The sequence below is a fragment of the Sorex fumeus genome, unplaced genomic scaffold, assembly GCF_029834395.1.
Source record: "Sorex fumeus unplaced genomic scaffold, SorFum_2.1 ptg000122l, whole genome shotgun sequence".
Taxonomy (NCBI): domain Eukaryota; kingdom Metazoa; phylum Chordata; class Mammalia; order Eulipotyphla; family Soricidae; genus Sorex; species Sorex fumeus.
The window spans coordinates 25,786,279-25,800,908 of record NW_026606179.1 but is presented as its reverse complement, the minus strand read 5'-3'; positions in this window follow the sequence as shown (position 1 = coordinate 25,800,908).

Sequence of the window (14,630 nt, the reverse complement as noted above, 5' to 3'; positions counted from 1 at the left end):
TATGGTGTCTGCTACCCAAGGGCCTGGGGCACAGTGCTGGCAGGGAAGGAAGGAAGGGCACTCTCCAGTCCTCCAAGAGCCTTTTCTGGACTCAGCACCTACCCAGGGCCACTTCCCGAGTACAAACTTGGCTCCTGGAGGAGACAGGGACACTCAGCGCATGGAAGGGGGCAGCTGTCCCAGAGTTAGTGACACACTGGGATTTGCTGCCACTGCCCCCGACAGGCCTCAGGCTGGGGGCGGCAGGGCCAGCAGCAGGGACCTCTGAGAGTCTTCAAGTCATGGAACTGGAACTGGGGTGCCCTCGTTCGATGGTGTCAGCCTGACAGTCTCATGGCAGCAACTGCTCTCTTGATTCCACTTAGCTGACTCGAAGCAGAGCAATTTAACTCCTTCATTTTCTAGAAACCTATGGTTAGAGCCATGGGTGTTGAGTGGAGATGATTGCATCTTTTTTTACCTGGAAAAATAGTGTTTTCAGAGGCTCCTGTTGCCCATGTGCTGACCCCAGAGCGAAACTTGCAGAGTGTGGTCCAAGTATTCCTCATCTGGTCTGGCAGCGTGGAGACGGCCACAGTAAAGATGGAGCCTTTGCAAAGGGACATCAAGATGCCATCCCGGCTGTCACTGTGAGCAGTGCAGAGCCAGAGCCAGCCAAGGAATGCCCTGGCTGATGGGCAGGCCTTTTCGGGGGAGTACAGCATGCTGACCTTTTTTACCTGGCCCACTTCCCCCAGGGGCCCACTTCCCAGAATCCCTCCTCTCGGTTGTCACCCTCTCTCCCCATGAAGGAGGCTACTCAGCAGTGCCCAGACATTCAGTGAGTTTGGATGTGACAGGCAGCCTGACCTGGGGCCTGACCTGCAGTCCCGATCTGAATACCCACTGAGCAGGGGGTTCCTGCTTTTCTGCTGCCTCAGGCCCACCTGCTGCATTTCATTGTAGGCTCCCAATTTCAGTGTCCTTCAAGTAGGGCTTTCCAGGAGGCCCTGTTTTGCCTACCTGCCCCCTCAACAACCCCTCAGCACATGCCCCTTCCCCGAAAGATGTTCTAGGTCCCTGCAGGGTGACTCTCTCTGAGCTCCGACATTCCTCCTCTCCCACTCAGTCTGGCGGGCTCAGCACCAGATGGCAGATGGTCACCGCTGCCTGACCTCTGTGCCCAGAAAGGTTCTGAGAGCCTGAGCATCCTTGGGTGCTCAGCATAAGAGGAAAGATCAATAAGGGCTTGCAGTGGGGTCAGCCACGATTGGTGAGATGGTCGGTCTGCACAGTTTGAGAGTTAAAGGCTCTTGGGGGACTTTCTGACATCAGAAAGGGCAAAAGGAAGATGAAGTGCGTGTGATGTAGAAACAGATTCTCCTAGAGGCCTACTGCCCCGCAGTTGTGGGGTCCCGTATTTATGATTCCACAACTGCTGACCTGATGATAGGGGGCCCTAAATCCTGCCCACTGATCAGCAGCCCTCATGGGTTAGAAGCCCCCTTGCCAACTGATGGACCATCATTTAATGATGGCCGCTCTCCCTACCATGGCCCTAGGTATCGCCAATTAGCTGTGTGAGTCTAAGTAAATAAGGCATTATGCTTACTTTTGCTCACTGGTTTCCAAGGCACACAGGTTTGGACTCTACTGCAATTCTAATGGCCTCTTCTGAGAACACTGTCATTAAACAGATTATGTAATTTAAAACAGAAATAACAGTAATGGCAAATCTGTTAACTAGCATAACCTTATTAGACAGGAGAGTGGCCAGTGATGAGAGCACATGGGGGGTGGCGCCAGCCCCTCCCTTAACTGTATACTGTGTTCTCTGCCAGGTGGGGAATTTTTTTTTTCCCTTTTTGGTTTACTTTCAGAATATTTTTTTTTCAATCTAGCACTTCATGGGATGGTTTAAATTTCAAAGCTAGCATATTTTGATTTGTTTTAAATGAAAATTTATTTTTAAATTTTATTTATGTTTGAGGACTCCTAAGCTTACGGGAGTGTAAAGGGTTGGTTGCTGTGTGTGTGTGTGTGTGTGTGTGTGTGTGTGTGTGTGTGTGTCTGTGGGATCTTCAAAGCACTCGGCTTCTTGCATTGGTCTGACCCAGATTTGAGTCCTTGCTCTGCCTTGGACCCGGCTGTGACCTTGCGCGGCTTCCTCCTGCGCGTCCCTGCAGGTGTGAGGTGAGGAGCCATGTGCTAGTGCCAGCCAGTCCATGGCGGATGCAGTCACACGTGTGTGCATGCATGCGGGTGAGCACAGTAATGGATGAACTCGGCCTCTTGGTTCACTGCAGTATTCCCCTAAAGTAGATCATTATTCTGTATGGAATAAATAGTGTTATCGGGCTGATATGCTTAAGGCTAATGAGCCCATGTCTAGCATCTGAGAAGCCAGATAACAAGACATGTTTTTCTCCATTGGCTTCTATTGATGTATTAATTAATGAAATCCAAGATTCCCCTTTGAGCTGTAGGAGTGTTTAAATCACTCCGAGCTGTTGGTAGCACAGATGCTGCGGGGGGATGGGGAAGGGCAACCAGATCTTCTTCTCTGGCTGGCTCAGGTGGGAGCAAGAACCTGGGTACCAGCGTGTGAGCACCTTCCTTCATCCCCACCTGGGGAGGACCAGCCCAAGCTGGGGTCTCTGCTCTGGCAAAAAGCTGTTGCTTCACCTTATATCATCTGTATCTTCCAAATGCCCAAAGAGATGACCTGTCAGACTCACTCTCAGTATCTGTATTAATCCCAGACCTCCCCAGGTACAAGGCTATGTGATTCAGGACCAGGCTCTCTCCATTGCTTTGTTTGCAGGTACCAGCAGCTAAGCTAAAGCCACAGCGTGGGCATCAGAGAAGCGTGGTTTGTATGGCTGCCTCGGGCACTGAGAAGCTACAACAACTTAGGTTGTTCCAAGTCTTTGAGCCTCAATTTCTTGGTCTGTGTAATGGAGACAATAATAATGCTGATGAGAATAATGCGTATCCCAAAGGGTTATTTTAGGAGCTGGCATGAGCTGGAAGTTCCTGGAAGAGACTGTGCATAGAATAGATGATAATGGTGCCAGGGTGACATTGTTTGGAACAAGGATAATGCAAGTAACTAAAGTATGGGCTGGAGGGCAAAGGATTAGAAGAAAAAAATATTTCTAAGAAAAATGAAATTGTATTATTTTTCATATCTTCTAGGAACTTCAGCATCTCTAATAATCTGTCAAGGAAATAAATACCTTAAGGAGTTTGCTTCAATTTTTCAAATCACTAAGATTGCTGATGCTTTATTTTCAATACAAAAGGAGAAGAAAATTTGAAAAACAGTAGTTATCAATGGGTTACACTTCTTTAAACAATCTTGTTAAAAACATCGATTTGCATTTGGGTGCCCTAAAGTAATCATGGATCTGCACAGTCCACAGTTAACTGTGTATTCCTACTCTTGAGTAGTCCCATTTTCCATAAGTAACTGCATATCCCTGTACCTTCTAAATAACCTTATAAACATTCATGTATTTTCACAGCCCACAGGGAATGCACCCTATACCCAAATGTATTCCCACTTGTAGGTGATCATGCACATTTATATTCTATAGTTACCCATGAGCCTCCCCGGAAACTGCATCCACAACACCCAGTTGAAATCTACTGCCAACAAAAAGATTTCAGTGCTTCCTCACTATCTTCTCATAAAAAGATTCTGAAATTTCAGAATCTCCCAGGAGATATCTCAGAGGTATCATTGATCAGCCTCGCTCAGCAGTGGGACAGGGTCTCTGGGGAGCATTGTAAAGGTGTCACATGGTTTATTGCTCCCAGACTCACGCTTTGTGGACAGTGGACATTCCTTGACCCCCATCTGCTCCCCACACTGGCCACTAGGACAACAGGATGATTAGCACCTAGCTCAGTGGTCACTGCCTTCCATTTCTCTTTTCATATGCATATACCTAATGTCTTGTAACTCAGAGCCCATTCTATTTAAAATCAATAACCACTTAGAATTAAAATTCCAGCCAAACTATGAACCAGAAAAGCCCATGATTATTTCATTAATAATTTGCTAATTGGCATTAGATATTTAATTACTCATTCCAAATATTTGATGAATTATTTCGGTTCTGCATAGAAAGTCTGTGATGGAGACTTATATGTATCATGAAACATAAAGTCTGGAGGGGTATAGAGCAGGAAGGGGGGGTGGGGGTGGAAATGTCTGAAGCTTGAACAACTGGGTGCAGATTTGTTCTTTCTTTCAAGACGCCTACCTCAAAGGTCAACAAGTTTCTCCTGGCATCCCGTTAGAGCTCCCAAGCCTGTCTTCATCAACAGCACTTTCTGTTCCCCTTTTGTTTGTGGAGACATTATCTTTTCTGCTTTGATCTGCTTCCCACAGCATAAGGTGCTTCCCCCACCCCCCTTCCTGTCCCCCTGAAGGGCTGTTTTTGACATGGAGAAGAAGTCTGTCTCTCTCCCGCGCCCCCTCACTCCCACCCGTCTCTTGTCCTCAGCTCCGTCCTCAGTCCTCAGCAGGCCCTGTCTGAGTCGGACACCAGATGGCCCCCACAACCTTCTTAGAATGGATTTGCATCCGAGAGTCTCTGCTCCCTCCCGTAAGGTGTGGGAGTGCTGGCTTTCTTGAAGAAGAAGAAGAAGGAAAAAAAAAAAAGAGATAATTTCAGTACATGGGAAAAAAAAGCACAAATGTTCATTTCTGTTTCTTCTGGGATCCTTCTGACGATATGTTGGCACTGGAATCCTGCAGCCCCTACCCCGCCCCAAAGTGTGTCCTGATCCTTTTCTGGGCCTGCGACCCTGTTTACTGGGTTCTGCTGAACCAAAATCTCTATGGGACAATTCCTAAAATGATGCTGAAGAGTAAGCCTTTCAAGGGAGGCATTCTCGACCCTCCTGCCCTCTGCACACAGCTGCATGCAACTCTGCTGTCTGGTGTGCCTCTGTGTGTGTGTGTGTGTGTGTGTGTGTGTGTGTGTGTGTGTGTGTGTATCTGGACCCAAGAAGCCGTGAGTACCACTAGTCCTGGGGCACACCCCTTGGCCCCACACTGGACTAACAGTGAACCATTATCTCTGATCTGCACAACCTGACCCCACAAGGTTCCCATAGCAGCCTGTGTGGGCCTTCCAGGACAGGCTGCAGACACAGGAGAGGAGAAAGCACACCCTCCCAGTCTGAATCCCGAGCACTGCTCCCGAAGGGCCACAGCAGGCACTAGCTGGGCTCTCAGCTCCTCTCCAGGTACATTTCTCCACTCTGGCAGGTGTCCTGCCAGGAACTGAGGATGGACCTCAAGACTCCCTTTGTAAGGAGAGCATTCATTTCCTTCTGAGCTGACTTGCTCCAAATAAATCAAGAGAGGAAGGGGAGGAGGGGGGCACGAGGGAGAAGAGGAAGGGTTGGAGAGGAGGAGAGAGGAAGAGGGATGAGGGGAAGGAAAGAAGAGGTGGAGGAGGAGGGGGAAGAGGGAGTGAGGGGAGAGTAGAGGTGGAGGACAGGAGGAGGAAGGGGAAGACAGAGATGAGGAAGGGAGAAAAGAAAGAGGAAGAGGAGAGAGGGAAAAGGAGTCAGGGGAGCAGGTCAGCTCAGCAAGTCATTAGTTTTCCCACTCCTTTGGCTTCTGAGTCTTAAAAAGAGTCTATCATAAGCTGCCTGTGTAAACAGACATTGCAATTTTTTTTGTGTGTGTGAGAAGCTCTTCAAGTCCTCTTAAAAACAAGGTGAGTATACTATAAAAACTAAAAATATAATTTTTCAATAGATGAGCACAGAAAATTGCTCCTCCCTAGACGTGGAGTCACACTGACACTTCTAGAAGCAGGAAGTTCGTTTCCATTCCTCAAAGGTCCACAGAAACTGCAAATCTATATTAAGAACTCCGGCATCTTCTCCAGAGTGCAAGTTCTGTTCTTCTGTGAGCCAGACTCCACTCACACCACAGCCTCAAGTGCCCTGAACAACCTCCTCCAAGACCCTGCCCCAGCCGGGCCCTTCCTAGCCCTCTTTCAGGGCTTCATTCCTGTTACTTCCAAATCCCTGCCTCCTAAGGACTGAGGACTTAAAAGAACCGTAGCACACCAAATGGGCACTGGTGAAGGGACAGATGTTTCATCATTGTATGACCGAGACTTAAACCTGAAAGTTTTGTAGCTACTCTCATGGTGATTCAATAAATAAATTTATAAAAAAAAAAAAAAGAAAAAAAGGTGCAGTTCATGCCCAATTCAATCAGCCTAAGCAATGACTGAATAAATAGCAACACTCCTACACGATGGGGCTGGAGAGATAGAACAACAGTAGGGCGTTTGCCTTGTGCGCGGCTGACCCTACCGACCTGGGTTCAATTCTTCCGCTCCTCTTGGAGAGCCAGGCAAGCTACCGAGAGTATCTCCCCCATGGCAAAGTCTGGCAAGCTACCTGTGACGTATATGCCAAACACAGTAACAACAAGTCTCACAATGGAGACATTACTGGGCCCCGCTAGAGCAAATTGATGAACAAAGGGAGGACAGTGAAAGTGACAGTGACTCCTACATTTAAAAAAATAAAAAATAAAAAAAGAACTGCAGCACAGAATCCCTGGAAGAACAGTTTGCTCCTTTATGGATGAAGATCAGTGTTTAACATCTGAATAGAAGAGAAAACCCTGCAGTTCAGCTGGAAACAAAGAACTGACTATAGGAAGATCTTTATCATCTGTTAAATCTCAAAGTCAAGGTGTGACAGGTCTGATTAACTGATTAAGTGAGCTCACTTTACCTAGATTGCTTCCTTTTCCATCTTCTTTCAGCTTTACAAGACTTTCCAGAGCCCACCAACGGCTGGGCTCCTCTTTGGGGCCTTTCTCATTCTCCAACCAGAAAGCACCCTCGGTCCCTGGCAACCCCCTCCAGCATCAAACACCTCTTGTAATTCTGCTGCCTCTGTATCTTCCTCGAGGAACTACAATTGTGCTACAATTCCTACCTGAGGGGGCCTGTCCTCCTCTCTGCTGAAGGCCTGGCATGAATTAAGTGCTATTTTGGCTTTGAACAACAGATGGATGGATGGATGGATGGATGGATGGATGGATGGATGCATGGATGGATGCATGGATGGATGAATAGAATAAAACATCCTCTGCAGATGCTACCTCCGAGAACTGGGGAGGAAAACCCTCTTGTAACCCTGGATGCCCTCAACAGGAAGGAGGAAGCTGACCCACACATCTTCAATATCAAAGCCTCTAGGCCCAGGGTTTGTGTTTGGGAGTGGCAGGAAGAAAGGTGAGGCCCAAGCAAAGGCAAAATTGAAAGACTGGAGCGATAGCACAGCGGTAGGGCATTTGCCTTGCACGCAGCCAAAATGGCCGACCCGAGTTCGATTCCTCCGCCCCTCTCGGAGAGCCCAGCAAGCTACTGAGAGTATCTCACCCGCACGGAAGAGCCTGGCAAGCTACCCGTGATGTATTCAATATGCCAAACACAGTAACAACAAAGTCTCCAATGGAGATGTTACTGGGCCCGCCTGAGCAAATCCTTAAGGGTTAAAAGCAGTTAAGCTCTTGGTTACCCTTCATTTGGTGAAGAGATCGGAAGGCTGGGTGCAGGTGAAATGGGGCACGCCTGTGGCTGTCAGCCCTGTGCCCATCAACTCTATGTCCAAGCCCTGTGCCCATCTCCACTTTGCCCATCAGCCCTGTGTCCACTTTCCCTCTGCCCATCAGCCCTGTGTTCATTTCCTGTATTCCCATCAGCCCTGTGTCCATCAGCCTGTGCCTGTCAGCCTGTGCCCATCTTCCCTGTATTCATATCCCCTCTGCCCATCATCTCTGTGTCCACTTCCCTCTGCCCATCAGTCCTGGGTCCATCTCCCCTCTGCCCAATAGTCCTGTGTCCATCTACCCTATACCCATCAGCCCCTGTGCCCGTCAGCCTGTGCCCATCTTCCCTGTGCCATCAGCGTGGTGCATGGACACACAAACACCCACACAGAAGTGAGAACATCTCCTCTGAAATACCTGTCTGTCCACAGCATCCACCGTGACTTTGCTCAAGGTGGTACTGGAGCTCTGTAGACTGCACTGTAGCACTGTCCTCCCGTTGTTCATCGATTTGCTCGAGCAGGTACCAGTAACATCTCCATTGTGAGACTTGTTACTGTTTTTGGCATATCGAATATGCCTCAGGTAGCTTGCCAGGCTCTGCTGTGCGGGCAGGATACTCTCGATAGCTTGCCAGGCTCTCAGAGAGGGATGGAGGGATCGTACCCAGGTAGGCCAAGTGCAAGGCAAATGCCCTACCTGCTGTGCTATCACTCTGTAGACATGGGAATAAGGGGGTGTTTGGGCTTGTGGTGAGGGGCAGGCGGCATGGGCTCAAACGCTCTTTAGTACCCTTGTCTGTGAAGAGTCTTAGACATCTGGCCTCGCACATGCCTGATAGCTATGATGGAATGAGTGACCCCTAACTCAGGTCATTCCACCTGGTGATCTAAAAGTTTGGATTGAATCTGTCTGGGGTGCTCCATAGACTGGGCATGACTCCAGGAGGTTTCCACTCTGGACACTTAGTCCCTTTCCTGTCCCTCCCATCCTCTCAGCTGATGTCCCACGGTCTCCACCATCCAGGTTCCCAGACAAGGGACAGACCTCCAGGGTAGAAGAGCACTTCAAAAAGGACCAAGTCACTAAAGGTAAAGCTATAAGATTGAATCACTGCCAGGAGAGAGCAGGGGGTTGATGAGGCGCAGGTTGACAGGCAGAAGGCTGATTGTCCAAGGCTGATGGGCACAGAATGATGGGCCCAGGTTGACGGTCTAGGGCTGATGGGTACAGGCTGACGGGCATAAAGCTGATGGTCCAGGGCTGATGGGCAAAGGGCCGATGGGCACAGGCTGATGATACAGGACTGACGGGTGCTGAGCAAACCAGTCAGCACGCAGCAGCCATGTCCCTTCCTGTAGGAGACACTCAGTCATCACCCAGGAAGGGGAATTTATCAGGAAGAGAAGAGGGGGCACCAGGGAGGATTGAGGCCACCAGACTCATTTTTCAGGCAAGGAGGTGGCAGAGTAAACCTATATTGTGATATGATGGAGGAAACATTTCAAAGAAAAATTTCAAAGAAAAACTGATGGAGATTTCCTCTGCCTTCTAAGGAGGCACATTTGCACAGGTTAGGCGGTACGATTCATAGCAGCAGTGGAAACATCCTTGTTTGGAGGGCAATGGTTAGAGCTGCTGAATGGTGCAGCTGTTCAGAGAAAGACCAGCTGTCGTACTCCAGGCTTGGGGCATGGGGCAAGGAAGGGGGAACCAGCATTGTCTATTAAAGGACTAGTCTTTGCTTAGACATTTTATTTTTAATGTGTAGGAGTTTTAATGCCCTGGAGACAGCCAGCAAAGTAAGAAGGGGAGAGACACAGGGAGCTGGTGGGAAGGAAGGTTATCTAAAGAAGCGGGCCCGTGATGGTTGAACAGGACACGTTCTTCTTGGGAAAGTGTGGACTTGCCTGGACCACGGTCCCAACCTGAATGCCCCTTTTCCAAGCTGTCTCCAGTGGACAGTGTTCAGGTAAGGGCTACAGGCAAAGCCAAAGGTTGATGCCCACAGGAGCTGGTCAGAGATCAAGACAATGGATGCTCCAGTAGGACCAAAGCTAGACCTTGGAGTCCTGCCCTGAGACCATGGGGGAAGGATTTTGGAGGGATGTGAGCCCCTACGTCCCTGAGGGCTAGAACAATAGCACAGTGGGTAGGGCACTTGCCTTGTACGCGGCTGACCTGGGTTTGATTCCTCTGTCCATTTCAGAGAGATGGGCAAGCTACCGAGAGTATCTCACCTGCACAACAAAGCCTAGCAAGCTACCTGTGATGTATTCGATATGCCAAACACACTAACAAATCTCACAATGGAGATATTACTGGTGCCCACTTGAGCAAATCTATGAACAATGGGAGAACAGTGCTACAAAGCTACGTCCCTGGGGAGGACTTGATATTTGGGTTATATTCCGGCGGAGAGCTGTGGATGGCCTCCCTCTCCTTGGCTATATGGTGTTCACAGAGCTACCATAGCTGTTGAAAAGCCAAACATGAGTCAGATTTGGAGCGTGGGGGTGGGCGGGATCAGAACTTGGTGATTGTTTTTCAGAAAACCTTTCATTTACTCTGAGTGTGCTCAGCGACGGGCGCTAATGGCTCCGGAGTGTGGACAAGTGGGTGCCCCGCTGCAGCTGCGCTCCTGAAGGCAAGGGCCGCGCTGGAGAGGGCCCTGCTGGCCGCCGCGGGTGGGGCGAGCCTCTTGAAAGCTGCTCGTCTTAAAAGGTTCTCAGAAGGGAGCCCCCGGGGTCCATTCCCTGAGCCAGCAAATCCATCGTGCACCACAGGGGCCTCTACTCCTTAGGAACTGACTCGGATTCCACACCTCTCCGGAGCAAATCCCAGACGGTGGAGACGGTGCTCAGGACTTCACTGCCAGCCCTCCTGGACACGTTTCAGTGTGGCACCCCCCTCAGGTGGGCAGGTGCTTCTACTCTCCTCCTGGAGTCTTGAAACAGATTCTGCCTCTGAAAGGGTATGTACAGAAGCAGGTGAAGAACTCGATTCTTTTGTATGTTTGTTTGTTTATGGACCACAGCCGGGGATGCTCGGGAGTTATTCCTGGCTCTGTGCTCAGGAATTATTCCTGGAAGTGCTCAGGTGATCGTAGGGATGCCGAGGATCAAACCCAGGCCTACCATCTGCAAGACAAATGCCCTAACTTCTGTACTATTGCTTCAACCCCATGGGAAGAACTCTTTTTTTGGGAAAGGGTCACATCTGGCAGTGCTCAGGGGTAACTCCTGGCTCATGCACTCAGGAATTACTCCTGGAGGTGCTTGGGGGACTATGTAGGATGCTGGGAATGGGAATCGAACCCGAGTTGACAGCGTGCAAGGCAAACGACCTACCCATTGTGCTATCACTCCAGCCCCAAGGGAAGAACTCTTTAGTGCCTGTATTTATAGGACATCTCCACAGAGGTCCTATTGGCATGATAGCTGATAGATAATGCTTGATCCAGGGGGGCTCTCCCGTGCTGGTTAATCTCAGCCTCTAACTCTCCCACTAGATGCCAGTAATCACCCCGCCTCCAACTCACTCCCAAAATAACCAAACATGTTCCCAGATAGTTCCAAAGACCCCTGAACTAAATAGCTCCTGGTTTAGAATCCTTGGTCTATCAGAATTCACCAGAATCTGTGCTCCTTGGAGAAAGACAGGTCATCCAGGCAGAGAACCCCCCAAAGAACAGGCCCACCTCCCTGCTCGTGAATAATTCCCTCCTGCTCTCCATTCCGGCAAGTACTTTCTGCCTTCTTCTTTCCTAAGGACTATATTTCTGAGGTCCCAAGTGACACATTCGACTCATTAAGGCTTCTTAATTCCCACATGAGTTATTGCGAGAAGGGTCTGAAGGCCCAGTATCTCGCCTTATTACACCTGTAGTTATGAGCAGTAACTATGGCCTTTATTACAACATTCAGCACCAGCCATTAAATTCGAGGCATGAAAATGATTATTTCACCCCCAAATCCACTTACCACTGGCACATTTCCATGCATGTTCTCATAGCACACCGAGTCTCGGGAGCCCTCCCGTCACCGACCCTCTCCAATGTTAGGGCCTCTCTGAGGTGGTGACACCTGATTCGCCGGGGCTGCATGTCAATCATTCTTCATTACTGCTCATTGAGTTCAATTTCAAGGTTTCCTTAAGTGTTGGCATTAGCTAATATTTCAATAAATAAAGCAAAAACTCGTGCTGTCACTCTCTCCCATTTCACCAAAGGATCTTTCTTTCCCTCCAGAAACACAATAGGGCGAAGTCTTCCTTGTTTAGCTTGAGGCTAAACACACCCTCCAGGAAGCAGAAAAATCATCTAATTTTTTCAATGAAAGACTGTGCCAGTCAAAGACTCTCTTCTCACACTTAAGAGGCATCGGAATGCACAGGTACTAGATTCTTCAGCTCCTACCGGCAGCCACAATTAGGTGGCGGGACAAGTGCAGGCGGTGTGCACGTGTTGTTAAAATTCCGATGGAAACGTGACTGCAGCTTCATCTTCATGTTTTTTATTTCGCCGATAATGAGGAAATCGTCCTCGTTTTTATTGGTAGACATCCTTAAAGGTTTTAGCATCTGAATATTAATGCGGCCCAATTGTGCAGTGTGTAAATAACTTTTGACAAATCTGGAGACTTCCATTTTGAGTCCAAGGTTGAAAATATAAAGATCTGGAGGTTCTGAGCAAAAGCAGGGGGCCTTGGAGGAGGCAGGGGAACTGCAGGCATGGGAAGTGAGCGGTGTCCTGGCAGCAAAGTCTTGCCCTCCCCACAAAGAGTTAACAGAAAGAAATAAAATCAGATATGTGTAGCCTCCAGACGTCCATTAAAGTGCAGAATGCTGTTTTCTATCACAGATTATATGCCAGATGTTCAAACTATCTCTAATCATTGCAGATGTAATGGAGTAGAATGTTGCAGTTTGTGAGTTTACTGGCATTAATCCTATATACTGCACAAGGGAAAAGATTTTAAATATATAATTATATCTCATTAATACTCAGGTTTTATTTCCTTTCAATGGAACAGGACTTATTAAAGCAACCATTTACCGCATGTTTTCTTTCAGTATTGGGCCCTGGCATAATCCTGTGTGCATTCGACGTGTAAATATGTACTAACCTGGGTGCAGAAAAACATAAGAGCCGCTGCAAGTTCGTTGCTACCAAAATTCGCTTCTATATGCATGAGATGTTTTAATATTGTAAATTGATAAGAGAGACTTAACTGCATACTCTCTGAGTTGCTACTTCGGTTTTCTTCATGCTGGAAATATTTGTATTTCTTCATTTGAAAGGAAATTGCCTGTGCTCTGGCTCTTTATTGCGTGTTGGGAGAGGTGCCCCTCCAGAGGGGGCCTTGGATGTGGGGAAGAGCGGAAACTGCTCGCAGCCTTTTTTCTCTCAGGGCCTCTAGGAGTCACTGAACGGCCAAGCTGGTCACCCCACCCTCACCCCCAACAGTATTACCCAGATTAAGATGCATTGCCAAGGGGATGCGTGGCTGAATGAAGAACTGCTCTCCTCCTGAGCATACCCCGCAGCTCATAAAATATCAACCTTTTCACGCCTACTCAGCAGAAGAAATAAGATTGTTAGTGGGTTCTACTAACGTTGATATCCACATACACCACCAAATTAAAAAAAAAATTAAAAAAATAAAGCAAATAAAACAACAAATTAGACACCCCAAATAAATGAAGTAACAGTGCTAATACCCAATACCAAATCTACAGGGGCTTTCCTCTACACTTCTGCTGCCCTAGAACTCTCTCTGCCACCAAGTTCTCTTCCCAGGGCTGGGCTCATACTGGTCCCAAGGGTGCTGGAGGGGACATATTTGGAGGGATGTAGTGAGGCTTCCTTGTTTCTGGAGGTTCAGGAACTGTGCCTTTCCTTGAGGCTCTTCATTCACTTTCTGTGAATTACTGAACAGTCCAGAAAAGGACTCGGGTCACGGAAACCATTCTTCTTCTGGGCCTTTCTCCCCAGTGCCAAGTACCGTGCCTGAGACGCAGTGGGGCTCTTCCTACCTCTTTCTTACATGGGCAGATGAAAGAATAAATTAATGGAGAGTGAAGGTCTTTTGGGAACAGCGGGGTGGGGCTGACAATTTAGTGCAGCGTCCTTAGAGAGTTTGATGGATTCTGCAGTAATGAGATTGACGAGACAGATGGTGGCTGCCAGGAAGTCGGCGAAGGCCAGGGTGATGGAGAGGCCAGGGGCCTGGCAGCACCGCGCCAGGAGGGAGGCGTGGGAAGCTCAGGGGTTTTCAGTGTCTTGCAGATAGAGAGTTGTGGGGTGAAGAGCCTGTGAAGTGCAACCCCAGGTACTGTGACTGTGACAGAGATGTCACAGGCAGTGGCCTGAAGCACCCAGAAATCCCCCCAAAGTGACCGGTGAGAGAAAGGAGGCTGCAACCTTTGAGAAACTGAGTAAGGTCATGGGGAGGGGGAGAGAGTGGGACTTTAGCACTGCGGCCACCTCACCAAACTCATGCCTGTGTCTTAGTGCTTAATACATTGCTTTGTTTTTATACTTAAGTCATCATTGTCAATTGCCAACTGCAGCGATGTCTCAGTCTCTTTTCTCCACATCCTCTTTCTTCTACTACTCCAGTGGGTCACGGAGACCCACAGGAGAAAAACAAACCCACACAATTTGCCAGAGGGATAGAGCTGGGATAAGCAGACACAGAATGCTGGGCAGAGAGAAATTTCTACATTAGAAAGAATAGGTGGGGGCAGGGGCGTGGGGTGGGCTGGAGTATATGTAATCTCATTCTCTTTTCCTGCCTTGGAGCCCTGCAGAAGCCAGATCTCAGAGGCCAGGAGTAGGGCTGGGCTGGGAGCCACGGGGTTTGGAGGGAGTGGCTGACTTAGCAGAGAGTGGGCAGTTTCTACAAGGCATGCCACTTCCTCGAGCACCCCCACCCAGTGCTGCAGTCTGCTCCCCCATCACCCATGGCCAGTTCTAAATTCAGAGAACCAGAGAGGGCCATCAAGTGCAGAGGGAAAGCTGGGGTGAGGGCAGACTGTGGGGCAT